This window comes from Phascolarctos cinereus, unplaced genomic scaffold (genome assembly GCF_003287225.1).
Source record: "Phascolarctos cinereus isolate Bilbo 61053 unplaced genomic scaffold, phaCin_HiC Scaffold_2;HRSCAF=192, whole genome shotgun sequence".
NCBI lineage: Eukaryota > Metazoa > Chordata > Mammalia > Diprotodontia > Phascolarctidae > Phascolarctos > Phascolarctos cinereus.
Genome location: NW_027555625.1, coordinates 218,773,631 through 218,801,529, shown reverse-complemented (window position 1 = coordinate 218,801,529; position 27,899 = coordinate 218,773,631). Strand labels below are relative to the sequence as shown.

The 27,899-nt window shown below is 40.9% G+C and overlaps 1 long non-coding RNA gene across 1 annotated transcript; it reads right to left on the bottom strand.

Moving 5' to 3' along the window:
* Positions 1-3,216: 3,216 nt before the first annotated feature.
* Positions 3,217-8,266, bottom strand: LOC110206447 (uncharacterized). The gene is made up of 2 exons (XR_013484659.1): positions 8,152-8,266; positions 3,217-3,557 (listed from the first exon to the last, which is right to left on the bottom strand). It is a non-coding gene; the product is annotated as an uncharacterized LOC110206447 (long non-coding RNA).
* Positions 8,267-27,899: the final 19,633 nt, after the last annotated feature.

Genomic DNA, 27,899 nt, shown 5'->3' with positions numbered 1-27,899 from the left:
GGGATTTCAGTTCTGGCCTCCAACCTATTATGGGACTTGCTGTGGAATAATCAGGATAGGAATCCCAGACCTAAGAAGCCTGCAGTTCTGTACTCTGAACCAGCAGAGCTTTCCAACTAACTGACAGTGGCTGAGTCCAGCAGGAGTTTACTGTAATTCTCCCCAGAACAAGCCTGCAGGTGACCCAAATTTAGGTCTGGCATTTGCCCTTTGCTTTTGGACTACTTTGGGAGAACTGAAGGTTTTCAGGGAGAACTGACCTGTCCCTGAGATCCCTGGAATAACTCAACACCCAATACTCCAAGAAAGAAGCAGCAGGACCAGCCTAGATATTCCCACCAGAAGTGTAAAGAGCCCAGCCCCAATATAAAGGTTGAAGTCAAGAAATATACTGGGGAAATAAACAAACTAACAAAAAAAAAAGAATCCTACCATAAAGAGTTATTGATGATAAGGACTTATCAAACCCAGAAAAAGAGAATGACTCAAAAATATCTACAAGCAAAGCCTCAAAGGAAAACAGAGTTTGGACACAAATTCAACTAGAATTCCTGAGAAATATGAAGAAAGAGGGCTTTTTTTTAGCTTAAAAAAGTGTTTATAAATAAAATGAGAGTGCTAGAAGGAAAAAATGGAAAAGAAATGAGAGCTATGGGTAGAAAAATTTTAAAGAGAATTAACAGCTTGGCACAAAAGATACAAAGCCTTGCTGAAGCAACAATCCCCCTGAAAATTAGAATGGACCAAATAACTAATAGCTTCATGAGACAACAATAAATACTAAAAAAAAAAAACAAACAACAACAAAGTCAAAATACTGAAAAAATAGAAGAAAATGTGAAATATCACATAGGAAAAACATCTCACCTGGAAAACAGATCAAGTATCTATAATTTAAGAATCATTGGACTACTTGAAAGCCATAAACAAATAAACAAAAAAAGAGCCTATATATCATATCTCAAGAAATCATAAAAGAAAACTGCCCAGGTATCTTAGAACCAGAGAGTAAAGCAGAAATTGAAAGAATCCATCAGTCACTTCCTAAAATAAACCCCAAAATTAAAACTCCCAGGAACATTATAGCCAAAATCCAGCACTCCCAGGTTAAAGAAAAAATATCGCAAGCAGCCAGAAAGAAAGAATTCAAGTACCAGGGAGCCACAGTCAGGATCACTAATAATTTAGCTGTTGCTACAATGAAGGTTAGAATACATTATTCTAGAAACAAAACTGAGAATAATTCTATAATGGAAGGATGGGATGATGGGGGAGGGGGAGAGAGGGAATGGGCCTTTAATGAAATCAAGGACTTCTAATCATTCCTAATGAAAGGATCAGAGCTAACTTCAATGAGTAAGCAATGATTAGCCCGTGGGGATAAAAACCATAACAGTTCCTACCCCGACAGAGCTTACAATCTGTTATGGAGAATTAACATAATATAGTGTAGTTAAAAAAAAAAAAGAGTGCCATGTTTAAAATCAGAGGCTGCGGATTCTAATGCCAGATATGGTACTACAAGACCTTGGACAAGACACTGCCTCTGTGGGATTCAAACGTAAGTCCTCTGACCCTAAGTTCAGTTCTCTTTCCACTCCATCATATTGCCTCTCAAGGAAAAAAGTGTGTGTGTGTGTGTGTGTGTGTTGTGTGTGTGTGTGTGTATTTCCCGTGTTGCTGAGCGTGCACTTTGACCCCTTTTGGGAGAATATGTACTCTGGCCCCTCGCCAAAAGGGCACTCAGAATGATGCAATCACTCCTTATTGGTCAGGTTTTTGCTGGAGTAGATATGTGACAGTTTAGTAATCTGCCTCTGTTCAGGCAGCCATCATGGTCGCAAGTCCCAAACAAGTACCTTTCAATGATCAGAGGATGGGGTAGAAAGCTTAGTCCTAGGTAGCCCCGGAAGGCAGGGTGGAACACAAAGTACTGAGTAGGAGATCAGGCACAAGCGTGGGGCACCAGGACAGAGAACTCAAACTGTAGGATACATGTGCCAAGAAGTGGGGAGAGGGGACCGACTTTACTCAGACTTTCCTCCTTTCCCAATTTTGCCTAAGGCTAACCTTTTCAGGTAACACAAGTGTGGGCCATGGATCTATAACTGTATAAAAGAGGAGGGGGGTGGAAGGTAACAGGATGAAGGGTGACTCACCATCTCCTGACCTCCAATATTAATCCCCAGCATGACAGTCAAACAGCAGGCTAGCTGAGCCTGGGCTCCACTTCCTCTAAATCTCCTTGTTAGTTCAGTGATGGTGCTCAGCACCTGGGTGCAGTCAGGCAGGTTCAGCCAAACACAGGCATTTAAAAAGCCACAGGCATTTATTTCAAGGTCGCCGATAGCTTTGTCCCTGCCTGCTGCCTGGTGACTCATCCTCTAGTCCTTTCACCCCATGCTGAGAATGTCTCATTGTTTGGGGGTTCATATCACTCTAACATGTTCTGAGAATTAGAGATCGGGTCACTGCTTTTTACTAAAGACAATAAAAAAAGAAGGCAGGACTGTGATATACACAACAACTGTTTTGGGTATTTTTCTTCTCTGGGCTGCCAGCATGTCTCATAGGACTGACATAATAGTAATGATAGCACATATAGACATATGCATCATGTAATGATGCAACTATTATCTCCATTTTACAGATGAGGAACAGAGTGATAGAGGCTTGAGTCCAGGGCCGCACAGCTAATAATAAGTATATCCGAGGCAGGATTCAAACTCAGGTCTTCCTAACTCTAAGTCTAGTTCTCTAACCAGCATGCCATTTAGATTTCATCTAAATTACAGAGCCAGCAGCGTTGTGGCCCTGAGAGAGGAGATGCCTTAGTAGTAGCAATATTACTCAATTTTAACGGCAAAGTTTGGTTGGCAGATTCTCTGGCTTCTTTAAATCAGCTTCAGGAATAAAGGGCCAACCTGCTGTGGAGTGTTGGATTCCCCCTGATGAGATTAAAGTCTTTTTCAAGTCAAATATGTCCCTAATCTAAACCCTAGCCCACAGAGCTATAATAGAAATTTTTGTGCCCAAACTGTGTTTTTGAGACCCTCTAAATTTTAGTACCCTGGAACAAAGTACCCTTTGCCCTGCCCTAGTTATAGACTTTGCCTTGCTGGACCATAGAACTCATCAATCCCACTGCCTTTGTTGTTTGTGAAGCATGACATGCTTGGGAATTGGAAAATTAAAAAGTAGAAACATTTAGGGTAATCTGTTTGCATTTTCCCAATTTATTATTGCAGGAACTAGCAATTCTATTCCATAATGGGATGAATAAATGTAGTCTTAAAATAGGAAGCACGATATACTTTTAAAAAAAAAAAGCGACTTTGGATTTGGAGTCCTGGCTTCAAATCTTGGTTCTCAAGTCACTTGATTCCCTTGGGCTTCAAATACGGCAGCTAGGTGGTACAGCAGATAGAGTGCTGAGCTTGGAGTCAGGAAGATTCATCTTCCCTAGTTCAAATCTGCTCTCAGACACTTATTAGCTGGGTGACCCTGGATGAGTCACTTAACCCTGTGTGCCTCAGTTTCCTCACCTGTAAAATGAGCTGGAGAAGGAAATGGCAAATCAATTTAGTATCTTTGCCAAGAAAACCCCAAATAGGATCACAAAGAATCAGCCATGACTAAAAAACAACTGAATAAATTCCCACATCTGTAAATGAGGCAAATTGCCCTAGATGACTCCTATGGTCTCTTTTGGCTCTAAATTCTGTGGCAATCCAAAGTTTTTTCAAATGATCCCCTCAGTATATGTGTAGAATCAAACAAGCAAGTATAATTATGCATTGGCCATGAGTAAGATGCCATATTAGGCAATTAGGGAGATACAAGGCTGAATAAGATGATCTCAGTTTCTAGAAGCTTATACATGAAAGAAGCAGAATCCTTTTGTAATGCTCCCACCTTAACTCCTGAGTACATACTTCCTTTTGAGGTTCCTATGACTGAGTTATGTTTCCTACACCACTCCTCATTCGTTCTCAGTAGATGGCATCTGACATTTTCTTCTGGATTCAGCCCACTATTAGAAAAGATGGCTCAATGAGGGAATTCCTATTGTATTTTCCCTTTCTTCCACAGGTATCTCAGTCCAGTTGTTCTGAAGGCAATGCCCTCCTCCCATGGCAAGGGAATGCTCCCAGTATTTTTTTTCTCTGAGCTAGGAACTTGAGGGGTTTTCCCCAATTTGAGTCCAGTTTTCAAAAACTTCTAGGTTTCTCTTAGGTACTCTAATTTGGCCATCTTCTTGGGCATAACAGAACCACTCCTTTAGGAGACTCCACTTTTCTTCCAGTTGGGTCAGAGGCCCACCATCTCTCCCCAGTAATCATACAGCTTAATCTTCCCTGACAGCCTTCTACAAATGTTCCCTTCAATACTCCAAGTAAAATTATTCATGATTCCCTTTGGTTTCCACCAAAACGGAATAGCTATGTATAGTAAGAAGGGATGGGTAATAAAAGCTAAGTATAATCACACACACACACACACACACACACCCATATACATCCCAAGGTCTGACATGTAAAATGAAATAGTGTGAGGTGAGGCTGGAAAGATAGTTTGGAGACAGATTGTGGAGGCCCTTGAATAACAAGTTAGTGTTGAATACAGGCAAGAAGAAAGCCTGTCTTCAAGGTGCTTACATTCTAACAGAAGAAAGCAACACACAAAAGGGAGTTGAAAAATGGCAGGAAATAGGGCATGGTATGCTGCTGAAGTCCAGAAAGTCTGAAGTGGGGCCTGGAAGGGAATGAAGGTTGGCCGGCCTGGGCCTTCTCCAAAACGGAGGCCCCAGGAGGAACTCACCAATGGTAGAAGGGGACAAGCACAGTGTTGGGATGTTCCAGGGTGAAAAGGCTCCAGGTGCTGAGGGAAATTACAGAGCAAGAGGGAGGATTTAATGTGTACATTAGGAAGCGATATGGAAGCAACACGTAAGATAAATTAGAGCATAGAAAGACTGAGGCACAGAAAGCATTTGGAACATCATCTCCCAAAACTGAGACCAAAGAGTGGAATTGTCTTATATCCAAGAATGCTTTATATTTAAAACCATATGAATATCCATAGAAAGGTATAACATATATATGCATATATAATATATGTACATATGTTCATGTGTATATATGTTGTACCTTTTTTGACCTAGTAGAATTGACAGGGGGTTTCTGTATGTGTACATATATATGTGTACATATATGTACACATACATGTGTATATATGCATATGTGTGTATACACACACACACACACACACACACACACAAAACCTAACTCTCAGTTCTATTTGCTCAGTACCCTGCCAGGCTAGGTTTTCTCAGCCTTCTTCTTCTAGTGATCCTACTTGGGACTGTCAAGAAATATAAAAGTGGAATAGTGGAAAATCTATGGGATTGGGGGTTAGAAGGCCTGAATTTTCATAACAGTTATGCCAAAGAGGTATGTGACCTTGGGCAAACTGCCTTAGTTCTTTGGACTTCTCTTTTCCCATTGGTAAAATGAGAGGATTGGAGTCCATCTATGTGGCTCCTTCTGGCTCTACAATCATATGATTCTATTATTTTATCACTCCTCCACCCCCCAACGAGTGAAAGTTGCCCCAACTCTGGGAAGGTGGGAGGGAATGAGAAAGAGGATGAGAATAGAAAAGATGAGCAAGAGCACAAGAGTGTGGGAAAGGTGTTCTTTGAACATCTCCAACTTCCCTGAGAGTCTCTAGGATTCCATACCCATCAGCAGTGAGCTAAATAAAGATTGATTTTCACTTTTAGCTGGGTAGTGAACGTCACCTCTCTGTCTCCTTAACAGCAGGATCATTTTCTCAAAATAGAGCTGGAGGTAAAAAAGGAGCCCCCATGTCTGAGCCAGGTCCTGCCATTCCAAAGAGAGGTAGCCCGCTTTTTCTTTAGCACCAATCTGTGCCCTCTCTCTTTCCCTCTCTCCAGGTAGTGTCTGTGCCTTTGTTCTGCTATAGCTGGCATTTAATAGGTTGTGGACAGTCCATTAATAGTCACTTCAGCTCACCCCATTCCCACTGCTGCCTCACTAAAATATTGGGGCCATATTATTCCTTCAAATCTCAATGCTGGCTGATTCTCCAACAAGGCCATGCCCCTGTTACCCAGAGGAGTGTGGGTAGCTTTTGGTGTCCCTTGAACGGTTTTGGACCCAGCAAATCTTGTCTCCAGAAAAGGATAGGAGGGTAAAATAGAAGCACAGAGAAAAATAGAGGAAAAAGTCATAAAAGATAGAAAAAGAACTAGGAGAACTAATCGCCATGAAGCAGGGTGAAGAGGGGCAAAGAAGGGGAGAAGAGAGATTTTTTAATAGTCCCTCTTCATCTTCTCTACTCTGTAGGCAGCTTTTCTATATCACCCCTCACCTCTAAACATAGGCCTAGGCCAAGTTCATCTTTACCCTTGCCTTCCTGAGGAATACTTCTCTGCCACTGAGTCCACTATTATCTGCAACAGTGATCTGAATAGGAGAGCCTCAGCATCTTGGGAACATCAGGTCCCCTGACCTCAATCATTCCCAGGTGTGGCTTCCAAACCAGAGGCATATCAAGGAATATTGACAAAGAAGCCAAGTTCAGTGGTGCTGAAGCTACCACTGTGGAAACAGGTGGTTCCAGGGCTGGGCTGGAAACTATTTGGAAGCCACATTATTAGTTACACAAGGACTCTCTCCCTGAGGAGAGGCTGCTCTTCTCCTACACTACTCTGGTTTTTGGCCTCTCTGAAATCATGGCACTTCTGTGCCTGATGGTGCCCTTCCTAGTTCTCTCCCCCGTGTGAAGGATCTTTGTTCTCCACCTTTCATGCTCTCTGAATATACCTTCCCCTCCCTTCCCCAGGAAGCCCCAGGAAAAGCTAATGGCATGACATTTGACAGAAGCAAGACAAATAAATACTGAATTAATAAAAATAGAAGGAAAGAAAAGAAGAGAGTGGTCAGTAGCATTTAATGCTGCTTGGATATCTATGACAATATTCAGAAATGAGAAAAGGCCACTGAATTTAGCATTAGATAGAGGTTTTTTAAATTGTTGGTGACCTTAGAGAATGTGATTTTCTAACTCAGGTAGCAAGGATGAAGCCAGTTTATAGAAGGTCAGAGGAATAGGTTCTTTCATCCTGTCACTCCCTACTCGACAGCTAACAATAGTTCCCTGACATTAAGTCCAAATTCCTCTGCCTAGTTTTAAAGGATTCCATAATTTATACCTACCCTAGCTATCCTACTTTATACCACTATTTCCTATTACAAACCCTGTGCTCCCATCAGACTCATCATTTCCATAGATGCCATGTATAGCCTTCCTTCTATTTAAATAAATGTCCTTCCCTTCTCCATGTATTTAAATATCCTAACCCCTTCAATGTCCCACCCAGATTTGAGTTCAGGAAACCTGACTTCTTACTTATTATCTGCGTAACTGTGGTCAAATCACTGGATCTCACCTTCCTCATCTGTAAAATGGGGATAATGATATTTGTACCTCTACTTTCTTCACATGGCTGCTGTGAGAAAAGCCTTTTATAATAGTCAAATTGTATATATATGGAGCAGCTAGATGGTGCAGTGGATAGAGGACCTGGAATCAGGAAGACTCATCTTCCTGAATTCAAATTTGGCCTCAGACTAGCTGTGTGACCCTAGGCAAGTCACTTAACCCTGTTTGCCTCAGTTTCTTCATCTGTGAAATGATCCAGAAAAGAAAATGGCAAACCACTCCAGTATCTCTGCCAAGAAAACCTCAAATGAGTTTGGAGTTGGACACAACTGAACAACAACATATTTAGTTACTTAAGGAGAAAATATAAACAACTGAGGAGATTAGGAAATTTTCCTCTTAGGAAGTAATCCAGGAAATTGATCCTTGAAGGAAGGTAGGTATTCTAAAAGGTGGAGGTGAGAGGGAGTATATATATTCCAAGTGTAGTATCTGAGGCACCCCAGAATCACCACCCCAGGTTAAAGATACTAGGTGGGTCTGTATCTTCTGAAGGACATAGCCCAAAAGCCCCCATCAATATGATTACTAATTTTTTCGCCAGCAAGCTCAAAGACAACAGTAACTCAAAAAAAAAAGAATAAAATAAGCAGCAACGCTTATTTTGCACCCCCTCCTCACCTGTGTTAACTTTACTGTATAGTACTGTGGTCTTTCTCTTTCTCTCCACTCCTGCCCTCAGCTGAATATTCTGTGACCCCAAAACAAAACAAAAACCCTCCAAGTGAAAGCAAAAGACTGGGTGCCTGCAGAGGCCTCCACTCCACCTCCAGGTTGGTGGCTTAGCTTGAGATCTTCAGCAACAAGAAAGGAGACCTTTGTCTACTCAGCCCACCTGCCTGAGTGTCTGCCCACCCCCTATCCTTCTGTCTGCCCTCAGTTCCATCTGTCTGTCCCTGGCCCCTGTGTGTTGCCCATCGTCTCCTGTCTGCGTTTGAATCTGACCCCCACGTCTCTGCTCTAAGTGGTTTCTTCCTCTCCATTCTGGCCAGGCCCCCGCCTGTTCCTCCTCCTGCTCTCACTTCTCACTTTGTGTCTTTGAACCGTGTGTGTGTGTGTGTGTGTGTGTGTATGTTCACGCTTACGTGCACGCCCCCTTCCTGCCTTCCTTCCTCCCTCCCTTCCCCACATCCCTGGGCAAATTCACATTGAGGTCTGCGGAATGGTCCATTTATGTTAGGCAAAAACTGTCTGTATCTCTCTATTGCCTCTAGGATAAACTACCAACTCCTCTAAAGCCCTTAGCAGCCTGGCCCTCTTACCTTTTATCATGCGTTATTTTCATTCCTGTACTCCCCAGTCCAGCCAAACTGGTTTCTCTATTCCTGACACGTGGTGCTCCATCTTCTATCTCGGTACCTTGCACTGGGTTTCCCCTGTGCCTGGGATGCGCTCTCTCCTCACAGCTATCTCACAGAATTTCTCACTTCTTTCAAGATGTAGCTGAAACACCACTAACATTAGACCTTTCTCAGTCCCCACAACTAGTGTTAGTTCTCTCCCTCCCTCCCTAACAGCTCTGTGTTATTCTGGACGTGCTTAGAGACTAGAGTCCCAAAGCCCATTGGTATGGGCCTCTGTCCTCCTGGCGCAAATCACTGCCCTGTTCCTGTGGGAGGTGCAGGGTGGAGTTGGCCAGATGGGGAGAGAGGAGAGTAGTGGTCTCTTCAAGTCTTTGGACTTGCTTTCATTTTGAGGGTAGATTCTGCACTCACTTTAGGTGCTTCTGGCTTCCAATTTTGAGAGAGAAGATGAAGGGGCCAAGCCAACTTCAGGTGGCTGAAAAGACTTGAGAGGAGCCGGCAATCTCCATCATGTCCCTATTCCCACCTTGCTGCACTAGAGACTTCGGGGAACTTGCCCTTGGATGAAGATCTAGATCTCTGTGTGTGTTGTGTGTCTGTGTGTGTGTGTCTGTCTGTCTGTCTCTGCTCTCTGTCTCTGTCTCTCTGTCTCTCATTGTCTCTGTGTGTGTGTCTCTCTCTCTTTCTATCTCTGTATCAAGCTGAATTACTTCACTCCTAGTGGGAAAGCTCCTTTGCTTGACATTGTCTGTTACCCATTCTCCCGTGTACACTTTGTCTGATTTCTGTTTGGCTATCAAATTGCATAAATGAGTTTCTTTGCTAATTGCTATGCGTGTTCATTGTGGAACAAGTATTTGGTGAGAAAAGGGTCAAGCCTCAGATATAGAGCTTGGGGCCCTACTTCTCCTCATTAATGAAACAGCAATCAGAAGTTAGAGTGAACCTGAAACGCCACATCCCCTAGACTAATAATATTTAAAGAAGAAGATAGACATAGTTCCAGTCCTATACTCCCTCTTTCTCTCTCTCTGAAGAGAACAGAACTGCTAAGCTTCTAGCTTCAACCTCCTGCCTCCCCTCCTGTCTGGAGATAAAGTCTCCCTGGAGAATGTTGGGGGAGAACAGACCAGAGATGTATATTCTGCTTCTCTTTGATCCACACTACAATACCCCCATGCTACACTTGAGGGACAGCTTTTGATTACTACGTTCTCATATGTACCTGTCATATCCTCCATAGGGTTTAAACTCCCTGAAATCTGATTTGTAGATGTGGTCTCCTCAGTCCCCATTTGAGTGTAGCTTCTCGAGGGCCAGGACTGTTTTTACTTTTTCTTTGTATCTCCAACATTTAACCCAGTTCCTTGTATACAGTAAGTGTTTAATAAATACTTGTTGATTTTTTTTCTCTCAGTGCCTAACATACAGTAGGTCCCTCATAAATGTTTACTGATGGAATGATATAGTCATTTAAAATTGACCAGCCGCTTTACATATGTATATTAGCTTGTTTGAGCCTCACACAACTGTAGTAATCATATTTCACAGATGAGGAAACTTAAGGTGAGAGAGGTTAAGTGACCCACCCCGAATCACAGAGCTGGTAAGGCAAGATTCAAATTTAATTCTTCCTGACTCCAGCACTTTATCCACATTGCCAAGTGGTCAGTTTGGGAATTTGAACTCCAGTTGTCTGACTCTAAGTCCAGCCAGCTTTCCACTCTGCCATATTGCATCTGACCCCACTACTGCCCTCAGTTTCCTTATCTGTAAAACTAGAGGGCGGGACTAAGGTCCTTTCCAGGTTCTGAATGCTATACCATAGGATCCTGAGTCCTTTCCTGATGTTGCTGTTCACTTGTTTTAGTCATATCTGACTCTTTGTGACCCCATTTGGGGTTTTCTTGCTAAGGATATGGGAGTGGTTTGCCATTTCTTTCTTTCTTTCTTCCTTTCTTCCTTCCTTCCTTCCTTCCTTTCTTCCTTCCTTCCTTCCTTCCTTCCTTCCTTCCTTCCTTCCTTCCTTCCTTCCTTCCTTCCTTCCTTCCTTCCTTTCTTTCTTTCTTTCTTTCTTTCTTTCTTTCTTTCTTTCTCTTTCTTTCTTTCTTTTTGTTAAGCAATGGGGTTAAGTGACTTGCCCAGGGTCACACAGCTAGTAAGTGTTATGTGTCTGAGGCCGGATCTGAACTCAGGTCCTCCTGAATCCAGGGCCAGTGCTCTATCCACTGTACCACCTAGTTCCCCCATTTCTTTCTCCAGCTCATTTTACAGAGGAGGAAACTGAGGCAAACTAGCTTATGTGACTTGCCCTGGGTCATACTGCTAGTAAGTGTCTAAGGCCAGATTTGAACTCAGAAAGTTGATGCTTCCTGACTTTAGGCCCAGCACTCTATCCACTGTGACACCTAGCTGCCCTCCTTTCCTGATACGACATCTCTAAGTGACCAGCTAGTTCCCCCTGGGTAGTGACCCCCTAGGGAAGAGGATGGTCCTTTTGTACTCTACCCAGAGGATCCTTGATTGAAATCAGTATCTCTCTTAAAGGGACAGCCCCAGGCAGAGAGGGCCCCCCTCTCCCCCCAGTTTTTTGTAGTCTATCCAGGGCATCTCCGCCTTGCTTCACCTTTGCAGATTGCCTCAGATGTGGCCAACAGTCCCTTCCTCCCTTCCTCCCTTCCTCCCGTCCATGTTTAGTTTCCAGACCTTACCTCTGGCCCAGCAAACACCCAGGCCTCTTGGCTACAACTCAGAGAGAAGCACAGCTTGTAAACAGGACTCCTGCATTCCATCATGGAATTTCCTTATAGGGCAAAGAGCTTTCACCCAGAATTTAATTAACCCTTGAAGCATTTCATCTCCTGACTCCCTGAGAAAATGAGACCTCTGCTGCTGCCTCCCTGCCCCACACTTTCCTCCCCCCATCCCAGGAAAGTAGTGTTTAGGCCCTCAAGCCTCACAGTCACTGAGTTCCCCTAAATAAGGCCTCTTAACCAAGAGCACACTGGAGCCAGTTCTAACTGGCTCTTGGGAGACCATTGTTTAATTCTGAGTGTGAGCATTTACACCTCAAAAATTGGCAATCAGCTTCAAATCAGCGATGATTTATTGTTTCGTTGATCTTCCTGGCTTTAGAAAGTGTGAATAACGCAGACCAAACTTAAAAAGCATGTGTGCATACATTTTTTTTTCCTGGACAGCCTGGTTATTAAACCCACCTTTTGTTACACCCAGTATGTAACTTTTATTTACTATAATGTGAATTCTTCCAACCACCCTCAAAAGATCAACAGCTGTTAAAAAACGGTGGAAAGGTACAGGTAACAAGAAAAGAAATGGGGGGTGGGGCTGGAGAGTATGCCAGTCTATTTAGGACTTGCTTTGCCTGAAACCTCCCTTGGTTGAGGAAGCCAAGGGCAGGCCTGAGGAGGAAGAACCAGCCAGGTAAGTCTACCCCACCCAACTCTAAAATAAACCAAAACACACATGGATCTGCAAAAGGCAGAGCTGGGAGAGGGAGAGGATCCTTTCCTTTCTCCAAGGAGACTGTTTGATAGCAGTTCCAGGAAAACCAGAACTTCCTTATCTTGGGCACATTGAGTCCACAGGGATGTGGAGAAGGAACTCCATCCCAGAGACCAAACAGGTTTTACCTCCGGGCTCCAATACAAACTCCTTTGTTTGGTATTAAAAGCCCTTTACAACCTGGCTCCAGTCTATTTTTCCGGGTTTCTTTATATATACATCACCCCCCCACCACCACCATACACACACTCTCTGTGGTTCAGTCAAACTGTCCCTCTTGCTCTTCCTCATACTAGATGAATATTTTCTCTCCAGCTTCCATGCCTTTCCAGGGAGGCCTAGAATGCTCTCTCTTCTCACTCCCTAATTTCCTTCAAAGCTCTTACAGGAGAGCATTTCGCAAAGCTACTTACTTGTACCTCCCAGCATGATTTCCTTGCATTTACTTTGTTGTTGTTCAGCTGTTTTTCAGTCACATCTGACTCTTTGTGACCCCATTTGGGGTTTTCTTGGCAAAAATACTAAAGTGATTTGCCATTTCCTTCTCCAGCTCATTTTACAGATGAGGAAACTTTGAGGCAAACAAGGTTAAATGACTTGCCCAGGGCCACACAGCCAGTAAGTGTCTGAGGCCACATTTGAACTCAGGAAGATGAGTCTTCCTGACTCTAAACCTAGCAGTCTGTCCACTGGGCCACCTAGCTGCCCAAGATCTACCTGGAGGGGGCCTCAAAAGCCATCTAGTCCAATCCCTTTATTTTACAGATTAAGAAACTAATGTCCAGAAAGATTAAGACCACTTACCCAAAGTACCATAGATATTGGCATAGGTGGGATTTTGAACCCAGGTCCTCAGGCTACAGAGACAGTGGTCCTTAGGTTGTGCCATGCTGGGAAGGCAGCATGGGAGTGGAGAAAGAATCATGAATTTAGAGCCAGAGCACCTGCATTCAAACTCTTACTCTTCCCAGTACTATAGTATTGTATGACCTTGGGTGAATCACTTTAACAATGTGGGGTGTGGGGTGTGGGCCCCAGTTTCCTTATCTGTGCAACAAGGGGGTTACATAATTAGATGACCTCTGCCATCCTTTCCAGCCCTGTTTCATGTTTGTCTTTGTGTTCCTATTGCCTAATATAGTACCTGACACATAGTAGGCAGTTAATAAGTAATGGTTGATTGATTACCTCAATGGTGACAACTCCCCAAATCTAAATCTCTCCCAAAGTCATGTGTCTCTCCAACGGTCTACATGACATTTCTACTTAACTGTCCCACTGTCCCCTAAAGTCCATATGTTTTCTACATGAATTCCTATATCCAAAATTGAACTCTTCATCTTTCCCCAAAACTTCTCTACCCCTCCTTACCTTCTCCCAACCGCCTTACGGGGTTGTGAAGATCAAATAAATTAACTTATAGAGGCAGTTGGGTGATGTGCTGAGAGAGCCTTGAATGTGGAGTCAGGAAGACCTCAGTTCAAATCTGGCCTCAGACACTTACTATCTCAGTGAACCTGGGCAAATTACTTAATCTCTCTCTGCCTCCATTTCCTCATCTGTAAAATGAGGGTAATAATAGCACATACTTCCCAGGGTTGTTGTGAGGATAAAGATGAGATGATTTTTGTAAAGAGCTTTGCAAACCTTAAAGTACTATCTAAATGATAGCTATTATTATTACTTGTGAAATTCCCGGGGCAGCTATGTGGCTCAGTAGATAGAGCACCAACCCTGAATTCATGGTAGACCTGAGTTCAAATCCTGCCTCAGACTTGTAATATTTACTAGCTGTGTGACCCCAAGCAAGTCACTTAACCCCATTGCCTAGCAAAAAAAAGAAAAAGAAATTTCCCTGCTAGTTATCTTTTTAAAAGAATGTTTTATTTTTTTCTCAATTACACATAAATTTTTTAAAGATTTTTAAATAATTTTTGAGTTCAAGATCCCTCCCCAAGAAGGCAAAGACTTCGATATAGATTATACATGCGTAGTCGTGCAAAACATATTTCCATATTAGCCATGTTGCAAAAAAGAACACAGACCAAACAAGAAGAAGAGAACAGAAGAAAGAGGAGAAGCAGAAGGAGAAGGAGGAGGACAAGAAGAAGAAACAAGTTTTAAAAGTATGCTTCAATCTGCATTCAGACTCCATCAGTTCTTTCTCTGGGGATAGACGGCATTTTTCATCATAAGTCCTTCAGAATTGCCTTGGATCACTATATTGCTGAGAATAGCTAAGTCATTCACAGTTGATCATGCAATATTGCTGTTACCATGTACAATGTTCTCCTGGTTCTGCTCAGCTCACTTTGCATCAGTTCATGTCTTTTCAGGTTTATCTGAGAACATCCTGCTTGTCATTTCTTATAGCACAACAGTATTCCATCACAATCATATATCAAAACCTTGCAGCTGTTCCAGTCCCATCAGTAACATAGGCTTCTTTTCTTGACAAAGTCAGAAAAATAACAGTTGTACTGTTCCCGTAAATGGGAAAGGATAATTTGATAAAATTGATGGTCTTCTCATAAATGTCCCCAGAGCATAATTCTGGCATCTGCTACAGAATGTTCAGCAGCAGGCTGCTATGTAGCAGAAGGCAATGTGTTTGGAATCAGAGGGCCTGAGTTCAAATCTCAGTGTGGTAGTAGCAGTAGGCTCTGGAGTCAGAAGACTTGAGTTTGACTCCCTTCTCTAAGGCATACTACTGATGTGACCTTGTGCAAGTCACTTACTGGCTGTGAGCTTCAGTTTCTTCATCTGTAAAATGGAGCTTGACCAGATGGTCTTTGAGGTACTCCCCATTTCTACATCTATGATCTTTTGCAAGTCACTGAAAGCTCTGTGGGTCTCAGTATCCTCATCTGTAAAATGAAAGAGGCAGCATGGAACAGTGCAAAAAATACTTATTTGAGAGTTAGAAGGTCTGGTTTCAAATCTTATCACTGTCATTTACTGCTGGGTGGCCTTTGACAAACTGATTGGGCTCTCTGAACCTTGGTTACTGTATCTGTAAAATGAAGGGGTTAGGCTGAGTAATTTCTAAGGTCCCTGCCGGGTCTGAATCCTGTCGTCAGATGTCCTGTTCAGTCTTTCTCAACAGTGAGCAAAGGCTGTGGTGTGTTTAAATGTGCACAGCTGCTCGTGTGCTTCACCAACCAAGGCCCTGGCAAAACAGGGTCTAACTTCTCCATTCATAGTATATATTCTCCCTACCAAAGAACAGAGAGAACCCAGAAAGTAGTAGCCATTATACCTATTACATGGAGGTCACCTTCACAATTCCTGGCATCCACAAGGCATCCTGGAAGGAGGAATAACAGGAGCCCTTCTCTTCAGAGGGAGCAAAGAATGGGAGGCCAAGACTGAGTCTGGGCTGGAAGGGTCTTCCTGAACCAAATTCCTTCCAACTGTCAACTGAAATCATCACACAAACTTTTATCTGATAAGAGAAAAAATACAGCTGGGGAAATCAGGTGTAGGGAAAGAGCTGTGACTGTGTTCTAAATAAATTACTCATTTGACTCACCTTGTTCTTTCTCTTTATTGAACAGAATGTGAGAAATATTTGTTGAGCATCTACTATGTCCAAAGCATTGAGCAAGGTGCTGTGATAGATGCAAAGATGTCCAAGAAATAGGTCCCTCCCCTTGAGGAGTTTATGGTCCTACACAGGAGATGAGATGGGTACTTACACTTCAATGGATCTATGATCTTATTGTGGGGAATATTTCAAAAATAAAGATCGCAACCAAGATATAAAAAACCCAATAGAAAAATAAAAAAGAACTTTGTTATCTTTCCCTGAAAACCCATTCCTCTACCAAACTTACTTATTTCTGTGTAAGGCATCACCATTCCTTCAGTCTCCTAGGTTTATAACCTCAACATTATCCTCTTCACCCCACCTTCACTTTACATATTCAATCAGTTACCAATTTCTACCTCTATAATACCTCCTACTACCCAACCCTTTCTATTCACAGTTACCACCTTATTCAGACCCTCATCATCTCTCTCCTAGACTCCTCCCTATGTCTATGCTGATAAATATTTAACAACCAGATTTCTGGAGGTGGGGATTGTATAATCAATAGTCAATAAACATTTATTTAGCACCTACTATGTTCCAGGAACTGTGCACTGGGGATACAAATGTGGGGGGAAAAGATAGTCCCCATGGAAGCCAAAAATTGGAGAGGGGAGATTAGTGAGGAGGGAGGATGGTGGAGTCCAGCCCAAGGAATGCAAGCTGGTAGGAAATTGGGAAATGAAGAGAGGGCTCATCTGGGAAACCTCTTTAAATGGAGGCTCTGAAAGGAGAGGCCTTCTACCTCTCCAACCAGAGGAATAGAATATACTGAGGATACTGAGGAGGGAGTATTGAACCTGATGCAGTCTTGTAGAATGATGAGTTTACTGATGAGTTTTCTTAGGGGTATGGTGGAGTCCAGGCTAAGGAGAATAAGCTGTCAGAAAATGAAGGGTGTCCATTACAAATTTTTAAGCTTAATCTACATTATTGACATATTGTCCATAATTTTATTAAGTCTAGACAATCAACCAAACAACAAATAAAACCCTGATTTGGAAGTCCTTAATTACTTCCAAGTTATAAATGGTCACAATGAAAATTTTAAAATTGCTGGTTTGAGCGGCCTCTGGCACACCCCTGCTTCTACCTAATTGATTTCCCTGTCTGAAGTCTGTACTCTAATCTGTGCTCCATGCTGCTGCCAAAGTGATTTTCCTTAAGCACCAATCTGACTATGTCACTGTCTTACTCAGTAATCTCCAAGGGGCTCTCTATTTCCTCTAAGATCGGTGCAGAGCCAAGATGGCAGAGTGAAAGCAGTGACTTGCTTGAGCTCTCCCCCAAACCCCTCCAAATACCTGTAAAAAATGGCTCTACACAAATTCTAAAGCAGCAGAACCCACAAAAAAGACAGAGTGAAGCAAATTTCCAGCCCAAGACAACTTGGATGGTGGATCAGAAAGGTGTATCGCGCCGCGTGGGAAGAGGAGTGCAGTTTGGCGTGGTGCACAGGCGGTAGGGAACCTGGAGCAGGCCTCAGAGGACTGAATTGTGGGCAGCTGTGGCGGTTTCCAGACTTCTCAACCCACAAATGCCAAAGACTACTTAGAAGGTCAGTGGGAAAAGTCTGTTTCTGTGGTGAGAGAGAAGCTAAGTCTCAGCCTCAGTTCAAGAGAGCATGGCCCCGGGGTGGGGGCTGCATCCTGAGCTTCTGGCCCACAAACTGAGGGGGAATCTTGTGGCTGATCAGAGGGGGATTGCAGGGATCTCTTTGCCAGTGCTGAGGCAGGAATCTCTTGCTTTGCCCATGCTTGGATCTGGGTCACAGTTCTGGGTGGCAATCCTGGGGTGAGGAGGAACACTGGCGTGGTGGACTGTGTAGTGGCTGAGGAGAGGAAATTCTCCTCACAGACCAGAGCACAGGCCAGAAAAGGAGTAAACACCTCGCCCCTTATCATACCACCTTGGAAGAACTGAAAATTTACAGGTCCCTAGTAGTATCTTTGAAAACAGCTGTACAAACCCCCGCAGCTTGGGACAGTACATTCTCCACATTGGAAGCAGACTCTTACCTTAGCAAAGAGTTTAAAACTCAAGTAATTGGCTGGGATCATGAGCAAACTTCGCAAAAAGAGTCAGACTATATTATCTTACTTTGGTGACAAAGAAGATCAAAACATACAAACAGAAGAAGACAACAAAGTCAAAGCTCCTACATCCAAAGTCTCCAAGAAAAATATCAATCAGTCCCAGGCCTTGGAAGAGCTCAAAAGAGATTTTGAGAAGCAAGTAAGAGAAGTAGAGGAAAAACTGGGAAGAGAAATGAGAGTGATGCAAGAAAATCATGAAAAACAAGTCAACAGCTTGCTAAAGGAGACCCAAAAAAATACTGAAGAAAATAACACCTTAAAAAATAGCCTAATCCAAATGGCAAAAGAGGTCCAAAAAGCCAATGAGGAGAAGAATGCCCTAAAAAGCAAAATTGGCCAAATGGAAAAGAAAGCCCAAAAGATTACTGAAGAACATACTTCCTTAAAAATTAGAATAGAGCAATTGGAAGCTAGTGACTTTATGAGAAATCAAGACACTGTAAACAAATCCAAAAGAATGAAAAATTAGAAAACAATGTGAAATATCTCATTGGAAAAACAACTGACCTGGAAAATAGATCCAGGAGAGAATTTAAAAATTATTGGACTATCTGAAAGCCATGATCAAAAAAAAGCCTAGACATCATCTTTCAAGAAATTATCAAGGAAAACTGCCCTGATATTTAGAACCAGAGGGCAAAATAGAAATTGAAAGAATCCACATCTCCTCCTGAAAGAGATCCCCAAAGGAAAACTCCTAGGAATATTGTAGCCAAATTCCAGAGTTCCCAGGTCAAGGAGAAAATATTACAAGCTGCCAGAAGGAAACAATTCAAGTACTGTGGAAACACAATCAGGATAACACAAGATTTAGCAGCTTCTACATTAAAGGACTGCAGGTCATGGAATATAACATTCCTGAGGGCAGAGGAGATAGGGTTACAACCAAGAATCACCTACCCAGCAAAATTGAGTATAATACTTCAGGGGGAAAAATGGTCATTCAGTGAAATAGAGGACTTTCGAGCATTCTTGATGAAAAGACCAGAGCTGGATAGAAAATTTGACTTTCAAATACAAGACTCAAGTGGAACATGAAGAGGTAAACAGGAAAGAGAAATCATAAGAGACTTATTAAGGTTGGATTGTTTACATTCTTGCATGGAAAGATGATATTTATAACTCATGAGATCTTTGTCAGTATTAGTGTAGTTGAAGGGGAAAAGTTATATGTAGATAGATAGATAGATAGATAGATAGATAGATAGATAGATAGATAGATAGATAGATAGATAGACAGATGGCACAGGGTGAGTTGAAGATGAAGAGGTCATATCTGGAGAACAAAATTAAGGGATGAGAGAGGATTATACTGGGAGAAGAAGAAAGGGAGAGATAGAATGGGGTAAATTATCTCATGAAAGACAGAAAAGAAAAGGCTCTTACAGTGGAGGGGAAACAGGAAGAGGAGAGGGAATGAGTGAATCTTATTCTCATAGGATTTGGTTTAAGGAAGAAAAACATACACAACCAATTGGGTATGGAAATCTGTCTTACCCTACAGGAAAATGGGGGGAGAAGGGGACAAGAGAGTAGGGGGAGGATAGAGAGGAGGGCAGATTGGAAAAGGGGGCAATCAGATGCAAATACTTCTGAGGAGGGACAGGGTCAAAAGAAAGAATAGAATATTTCCTCTAAGATCAAATATAAACTCTTCTATTTGTCCTTTAAAGCCCTTCACAACCTGGTCACAATTTTTCTTTCTAGCCTCCTTATATATTATTCCTCTTCCCCTTCCTGCACTCACACTGCATTATCCCACAAAACTAGCCTTCCTCATGCGTGGCACTCACTACATGTCTAATCTCTGTACCTTTGTACTGCTTTTACCGCCTACCTGGAATGCTCTCTCTCCTCACCTCCATCTCATAGAATCCCTCGCTTTCTCCAAGCTGCAATTGAAGCAACATCCTTCCATATCAAGGATTCTTAACATTTTGGGTTCATATCCCCTTTGGCAGTCTAATGAAATCTGTGGACCTCTTCTCAGAATAATGTTTTTAAATGCATAAGCTAAAAAAAAAGTACATAGGATTACAAAGGAAACCAATTATGTTGAAGTATATTTATCAAATTTTTTTTAAAGTTCATGGATGCCATGTTAAGACCTCCTGGTATCTTCACAAGGAAGGTTTCTTGTCAGAGCAAGAAACAGATAACTGTTTATATAACATATCTGTATAACAGATAACTGACAGTGAGGGAGGATTCCCTCCCTCACACCTTGTATTAATTTTGTGTTTATCCTGTATATGCCTGTCTTGTACTATACTTATATACGTACAGACCATCTCCCTTGACAGATTGTAAGCTACTTGAGAGAGGGGAGTTATTTCATTTTTTGTTATTGTGTCCGCAGTACCTAGCATAGTATCTGGCACACAGTAGGTGCTCAATAAATAATTGAGCATAGTCATATAATTTAATTGATTGCTTGATTTGCTTTTTCCTCTGGGAACAGTTAGGCTAAACTCTCTTGAGTGATTATGGATTTCATTTAAGAAGCTACGGCAGTGTTCTATGACTTGATACAATTAGCATAATATCATCGTTGTCATCATCATAGCTCACATTTATGAAGCTCTTTAAGTTTTACAAAGTGTTTAACATATGTTATCTCATCTGATTCTCCCAACAAGCCTGAAAGGTAGATGGCATTTCTTTCCCCACTTTACAGATGAAGAAACTGAGTCTGAGAAAGTTTAAGTGACTTGCACAGGGCCACACAGTGAATAAGTGATTGAGGCAGGATTTGAACTCAGGTCTGCCTGACTCCAAGTCAAGCTGTTTATCCACTACAAATAGGAGCATCTAGAGGAGCTCATCATCTATAGGGAATCCCTCTTTCTTTTGGAATCTGAAAGTGTCCTTTATAACAACCTAAATACCTTGGGTGAGTGTATGGTTTTGTTTTACATTACTCTTAATATTAGTAATTGGATGCAGTGAGAGTGTACAGGTATACCCCACCCCCCAAGAGGAACTCCTCTGTCCTCCTCCTTTCTCCCTATGGCTTCTTGAATAAGGGATGAAACTCTTTGGACAAGGTCAATTCTTTGTGAATTTGCATTGTCCTGGGTATTTGTTGCCTTTTTACACTAAATTAATGAAGCAGGCTCATACACAAGTGCTAAATCGTCAGGCTTGGACTTTACATGTGGACTCCAGAATCTAAAGAAGAATAAAAAGCTAGCAAGAAAGAGAGAAAAGAGACTGGTAACTCAGATTAGAAGGTTCTTGGGAGGATGGCCTGTCTATTCGTGTGGCCCCTTCAGAGAACCATAGGTCTCCAGCAGATGGAGAAAGCAGCAGAGTACTGAGGAGTCCCTGGGCCAAGATGGCAGCTATTAGAATTCAGGCTGGCGGTTGGAAGCAGCAGCAGTAGGACAATGAAGGCACCCCTCAACCAAGTTAAGAACTTGGTTAGTTAAGCAGTGACTTATGACAGCCTGAAGTGAGGACAAGTGGGGCATAGAGGCATTGCTGGGAGAAGCAAACCCAGACCTTGCTGTTCACTAGCAAGCTGGGCTATGTATAATTTGCACGTATGGTTAAATGTACTAGCAACCCCAAGTACTCCTTGCCTTGTAGAAGGGGCCCACCCAAGGTAGTACTATAAGTCTGGAAAATTATACAGGTCCTCACTGAGGTAGAGGTCCGTGGAGTAAATAGGAATTGCCTTGACTATTTATGGAACAAAATATGAGTCCTTTGTATTCTTTCTGTCCAGTTAAATGATGCCTGCCCTATATTCAGTGTTTTATTATCCTGACAGCTTTCATCAGAGATGAGGACCCTTTTCATTTTCTTATGAAGACCAACACAAGATAAATTCTATTGTTCCCAAGGGAAATCCCTTGGGATGGGTAGCTATGAGAAACAAATGATTGAGATTTACTTTTTTAAAAATGGTATTTTATTTTTTCCAATTACACGTAAAGATAGTTTTCAACATTTACTTTTATAAGAATTTGAGTTTGAAATTTTTTTTCTCCCTCTCCCCTTTTCCCCCTCCCCAAGACAGCAAGCAATCTGATATAGGTTATACATGTACAATCATATTAAACATATTTCCACATTAGTCATTTTGTGAAAGAAGAATCAGAACAAAAGGGAAAAACCACAAGGAAGAAAAAAGCAAACAAAAAAAGAGAAAATAGTATGCTTCCATCTGCATTCAGACTCCATAGTTCTTTTTTCTGGATGTGGATAGCATTTTCCATCATGAGTCTTTTGGAATTGTCTTAGATCATTGCATTGCTGAGAAGGGCTAAGACTGTCAAAGTTAATCATCACACGATGCTGCTGTTACTGTGTACAATGTTCTCCTGGTTCTGCTCACTTCACTCAGCATCGGTTCATGTAAGTCAAGCCACTGAGATTTTTCAAAAGAAATTCTCAAGTCTGAAGCAGGTCTTTGCCAGCCCAGATACTGTGCTTAAGGCCACAAGTTACACAGCAGACCTTTGAACAAAGTTTTTCTTATTGCGTCAACTAGTCATCAGTATGCTGTGGTCAACTCTCCCAGAGCCAGACCAGCCACATTGCCTCCTCAGGGTTCTCAGGGTATCCTGGAAGGGGGTGGAATTTGTGGGTGCTTCTTTTCTAATTCCATTGGATCAAGCCCCCACCAGTCACATTGCCCACCACTGTTAGCCAGTAGCACACCAGTTCCATCAATTTGCTTTTACAAAAGCTATTTAATTAGAAGATATAGCAAGAACAAAGTGCCAACATTCTCCCCAACACCTTGGGGGCACACTCTCTTCTGTACCACCTTGGTCTCTTGGGAGAAGAAGCTTACACTTAGCTACTTTGGTCCCACCAAGTTGTGTGGCGTGACTGACAGATGAGTCCTTCTCATCTCAGCTCCTGCTGAGTGGGTCCTGAAGGTCATTTCCAAAAGAACCTCCTTGCTTTGTGGAGCATCTATGATAAGCTACATATAAAGCCCAGGTGCTAGGATGCTCCTCTCCTGACCTTTTGAAACTTCAAAGATCAGTGTTTCCAATCCATTCACTTAAATTGGCAGAGAACACACTGCAGAGGGAAAAGGACTGTGGCCCATTTCCACGGGCCCACTTGTTGATCTCATCAGGAAGTAGTACCTAGGCCTCTCACCAATGTTATGATATTGTTTCACAATGGAGTTAAACCAAGAGTGATTAGTCAAACAACATTCCATTACATGTCATTACAGCTCTTCTGGAAGTAGGCTCCTAGACACTTTCACATGGGGAGAATGTTGTCAGAGGCACTGTGTACATGTGCACTGTACACTGTATAAAGGCATTTTATGATCTTAACATGCATGGCAGAAACCTTCGTAGAGGAGAGCAGCACAGTCCCATATGTGCTGCATGAGGGAGGGGAAATGGTCCTAAAGAAAACAAAGATGGGATTAACCACTGGACCAGATCAAGTACGCACATATATATGTGTATGTGTGTACACACATGTACATGCACATACCAATACACATGTACATGCATATACATATGCACACACATACATATACACATATAGACATAGACATAAATGTATATGATTAGTGACTGGAGCCCTGGCCTTTTTTGCTTCTCACTCTTGGTTTGACTCCGTTGATGGCATCACTGAGAGACAATACTATAGGATTCAAGAAAACCTTTGATATTCTCCCTAATGAGGCCAACAAGTGGCCCAATGGAAATGATCCCGTCTTTGTGCCCTGTATTATGTTCTCTTCCATTTTATGTGAACAGACCAAAAACTCTGATTTTGTACATTTCAAAAAAAATCAGGAGAGAAGTACCCAGGTTTTATGTTCAGTCCATTGTTGATGGGCCGAATCTATTGATAGAGAGATAGATAGAGAGGTAGAGAGATAGATAGATAGATAGATAGATAGATAGATAGATAGATAGATAGATAGACAGATAGATAGATAGATAAATAAATGAATTAATATATACATACATATATAATCGCATATGCATATATGTATACTTGTGTTATGTTCACACATATAAAGATACACATGTTTATATCTACACATAAAGATATGTGTGTATGTATAAAAACAGGTCCTCAGTGGAGGTGACATAGTTTTGAGGACTTTAGGGAAATCAATGACAAACATAACTGAAAGAAAGGAAGCTATTAAACAACTGGGGGGAAATTGCTAGCATTATTGCTGAAAAAGAAAAACACAGATGAATGAGCCAATATCAAGGACTATTAACTCATATGCTGCTTTCTCACCTTCACAATATCTTTATGAGAATATTTTACAAACATCTCAAGGGCATCTTGAATGAAAATGTGAGAAGGGAATAGGCAAATTTCTGCGACAATATTCTGTAGCATAACATTTCCACAATTACATAATTGAGTGAAATTTACAGAGAATAGAAAATGTCATTGTTTAATGTGAATTGACTATATTTTTAAAAGAACATTAGACTCAATAAATAAAAAACATGTACATGTATGCCTATAACACAAAGTACTATTTTATAAGTGCCATAAGGGAAGTACAAATTGCTACTGGATTAAGAGGAGGAAAAAAAATGACTTCCTACTTAAAGGATCAAGGAAGTCTTCATGGAGGATGAGGTGGTATTTACGTTTGTCTTTTAAAGCCAGGGAAAAGATTGAAGAGAGGACATTCAAGGTTCAGAGAATAGCACAAGTGAAATAAAAAAGATGGAAAACCAAAGTCATATGTTGTGAAAAGCCTAGTCTCTGAAGCATGGAGTAACTGTAAGGGAGAAGAGAAAAGTAAAGCTAGAAAGGTGGACTTGGTTCTCAGAAAGATTACATTCATTTTAATTTTTTTGCAGACACTTCCCAATAAACATCCAATCAATCCTATCAACAAAGAGGTTCCTTATATGGAAGAAAATTTTAATACTCCATGTTTTGGACACAAACCTATTGAAGATATCATGTCAATTAAATTATTCTAATTCTAAGCATCTATACTTAATGAGAAAAAATCCAAAGGGAAAAAAAATCCATCAAGCCTTTGAAAATACTTCTCGGAAATATCATTTCCACTCACAACTTATGGTATTCCCAAAGAAAACACAAAATTGCACAAGATAAAATATTGTTATATAGTATGAATAGAAACTCTGGTAACTGAAGTTTGGGATTCACCAGACAGAAAAATTCACTTAACTTTTGGTGCAACCTAAAAAATAATCTTTTTTTGTATTAGTTTTTAAATTAATAAGTATTTTTTTATCTACCTACCTGTCTTACACCACAACAACACATTAAAAAAGGAAGAAAAAGAAATCCTTTGTAATGGACATTCATAGCCAAGCAAAACAATTCTTATATTGGCTATATACAAAAATGTATCTTATTCTGTATATTTAGTCCATTACCACCTCTCCGTCAAGAGCTGGGAATATTCTTCATCAAGAGCTGGAATTAATGGTTGGTTATTATGTTGATAAGAGTTCTTAAATCTTTTAAAGTTGTTTGCTTTTACAACATTGTTGTTATAATATAAATTGTTTTCTTGGTTCTGCTCACATTACTCTATATCAGTATTACAAGTCTTTCAAGGTTTCTCCAAAACCATCCCCTCTATTTTTTTAACTTCACAATAGAATTGCATTACACTGATATAATGTAATTTGTTCAGCCATTCCTTAACTAATGGCACCCCTTAGTTTCTAATTCATTACCACCATGAAAAGAGCACATACAAAAACACCTATTTTTGTACATGAAAGCTGTTTTCCTCTTTCTTTGATCTTTTCGAGATACAAGCCTTATAGTGGTACTGCAAAGTATACACAGTTCAGCATCTTTTTAGATGCAATTCCAAATCACTTTTCAAACTGACTAAAGCAGTTCACAGCTTCATGAACAGTGAATTAACGTTCTTGTTTTCCAACAGCTCCTCCAACATTTGTAGATAGACCACTGGGCCTGAAGTCAGCAAGACCTGAGTTTAAATCCAGCCTCAGAAACTTACTAGCTGTGTAACCCTAGGTAAGTTACTTGACCTTTGTTTGCCTCAGTTTCCTCATCTGTAAAATGAAGATAACAATAGTACTCACTTCCTGCAGTTGTGAGGATCATGAGATAATAATTGTAAAGTGCTTAGCACCGTGCATGATACCTAGTATTATATAAATGTTAACTATTATCATTACTATTATTATCATTATTTCTCTAATTATTACTGATTTATAATATGTTAGTATGGCTGTTGATTGCTTGGATTTCTTTTCTTAAGAACTGCCTTGGGGGCAGCTAGGTGGCACAGTGGATTGAGCACCGCCCTGAAGTTAGGAAGACCTGACTTCCAATCTGGCCTCAGACCAAACACTTGATACTTACTAGCTGTGTGACCCTGGGCAAGTCACTTAACCCTAATTGCCTAAAAAAAAAATGAATGAATGAATGAATGAATAAATGAACCTGCCTGTTCATATCTTTTGATAACTTATCAATTGGGAAATGGCTTTTATTTTCATAAATTTGAATTCGTTCCTTATATATCTTGGATACAAGCCATTAATGAGAGAAATTTGCAGAAAGAATTTTGCCCTGTTAATTATTTCCTCTCTTATCTTAGTCGTATTAGTTTTGTTTGTGCACAAACTTTTCAATTTTTGTATAATAAAAATTGTCCATTTTACCTTCTGTGATCCTTTTTACCCATTGTTTAGTTGAGAATTCTTCCCCTATCTATGGATCAGAAAGTAATTTCTTCTTGCTCATATAATTTGTTTATAATATAATGCTTTATATCTGTCATATATCCATTTTGAGGTTATGTTAGCATTTGATGTGAGCTATTGGTCTTAACCTAATTTCTGCTACATTGCTCTCCAGTTTACCCGGCAGTTTTTATCAAAGAGTATGTTCTTATTCCAGTATCTGACTTCTTTGTGTTTATTGTACACTAGGCTACAAAGTTTATTTGCTTTTGTATGTTGCATATTCAGTCTGTTCCATCATCCTCTTTATTTTTTCCTTTTTAAAATATAAATTTACTTATTTTACATTCATCTATAATATGTCCTTTCCACTGTCCTGTTGGATAAGAAGAAGGAAGGAAGGAAGGAAGGAAGGAAGGAAGGAAGGAAGGAAGGAAGGAGGAAGGAAGGAAGGAAGGAAGGAAGGAAGAAGGAAGCAACGAAAGAAGGTAGAAGAGAATATCAAGGGAATCAATTAAAAAATATGAAGGAAAGTGGCCTAAGAGTACCAGATTTTAAACTATATTACATATTGAGAAGTGAAGAAATTGTGACAAAAAAGAGACAGAGAACATAGCAAGATGTAAAGTGGACAATTTTGATCATATTAAATTCAAATGTTTTTGCAAAAAACCAATGCAACCAGATTAGAAGGAAAGCAGAAAATTGGGACACAATTTTTACAGCAAATATCTCTAATAAAGGCCTCATTTTTCAAATATATACAGAACTGAGTCAAATTTATAAGAATATAAGTCATTCCTCAATTAATAAATGGTCAAAGGATATGAACAGGCAGTTTTCAGATGAAAAAAATCAAAGTTATCTATAGTCATACAAAAATTTTCTAAATCACTATTGATTAAAGAAATGCACATTAAAATAGCTCTGAGGTATCACCCCATTCCTACCAGATTGGCTAATATGACAAAAAAGGAAAATGACAAATATTGGAAGTGTTATGGGAAAATTGTGATACTAATATACTATTGGTGGAGATTTGAAATGATCCAACCATTCTGGAGAGCAATTTGGAACTATGCCCAAAGGGCTATAAAACTGTGCATACCCTTTGATCTAGCAAATGCCATTACTAGGTCTGTATCCCAAAGAGATTTAAAAAAAGAGAGAGAAAAGGATCTATTTGTAC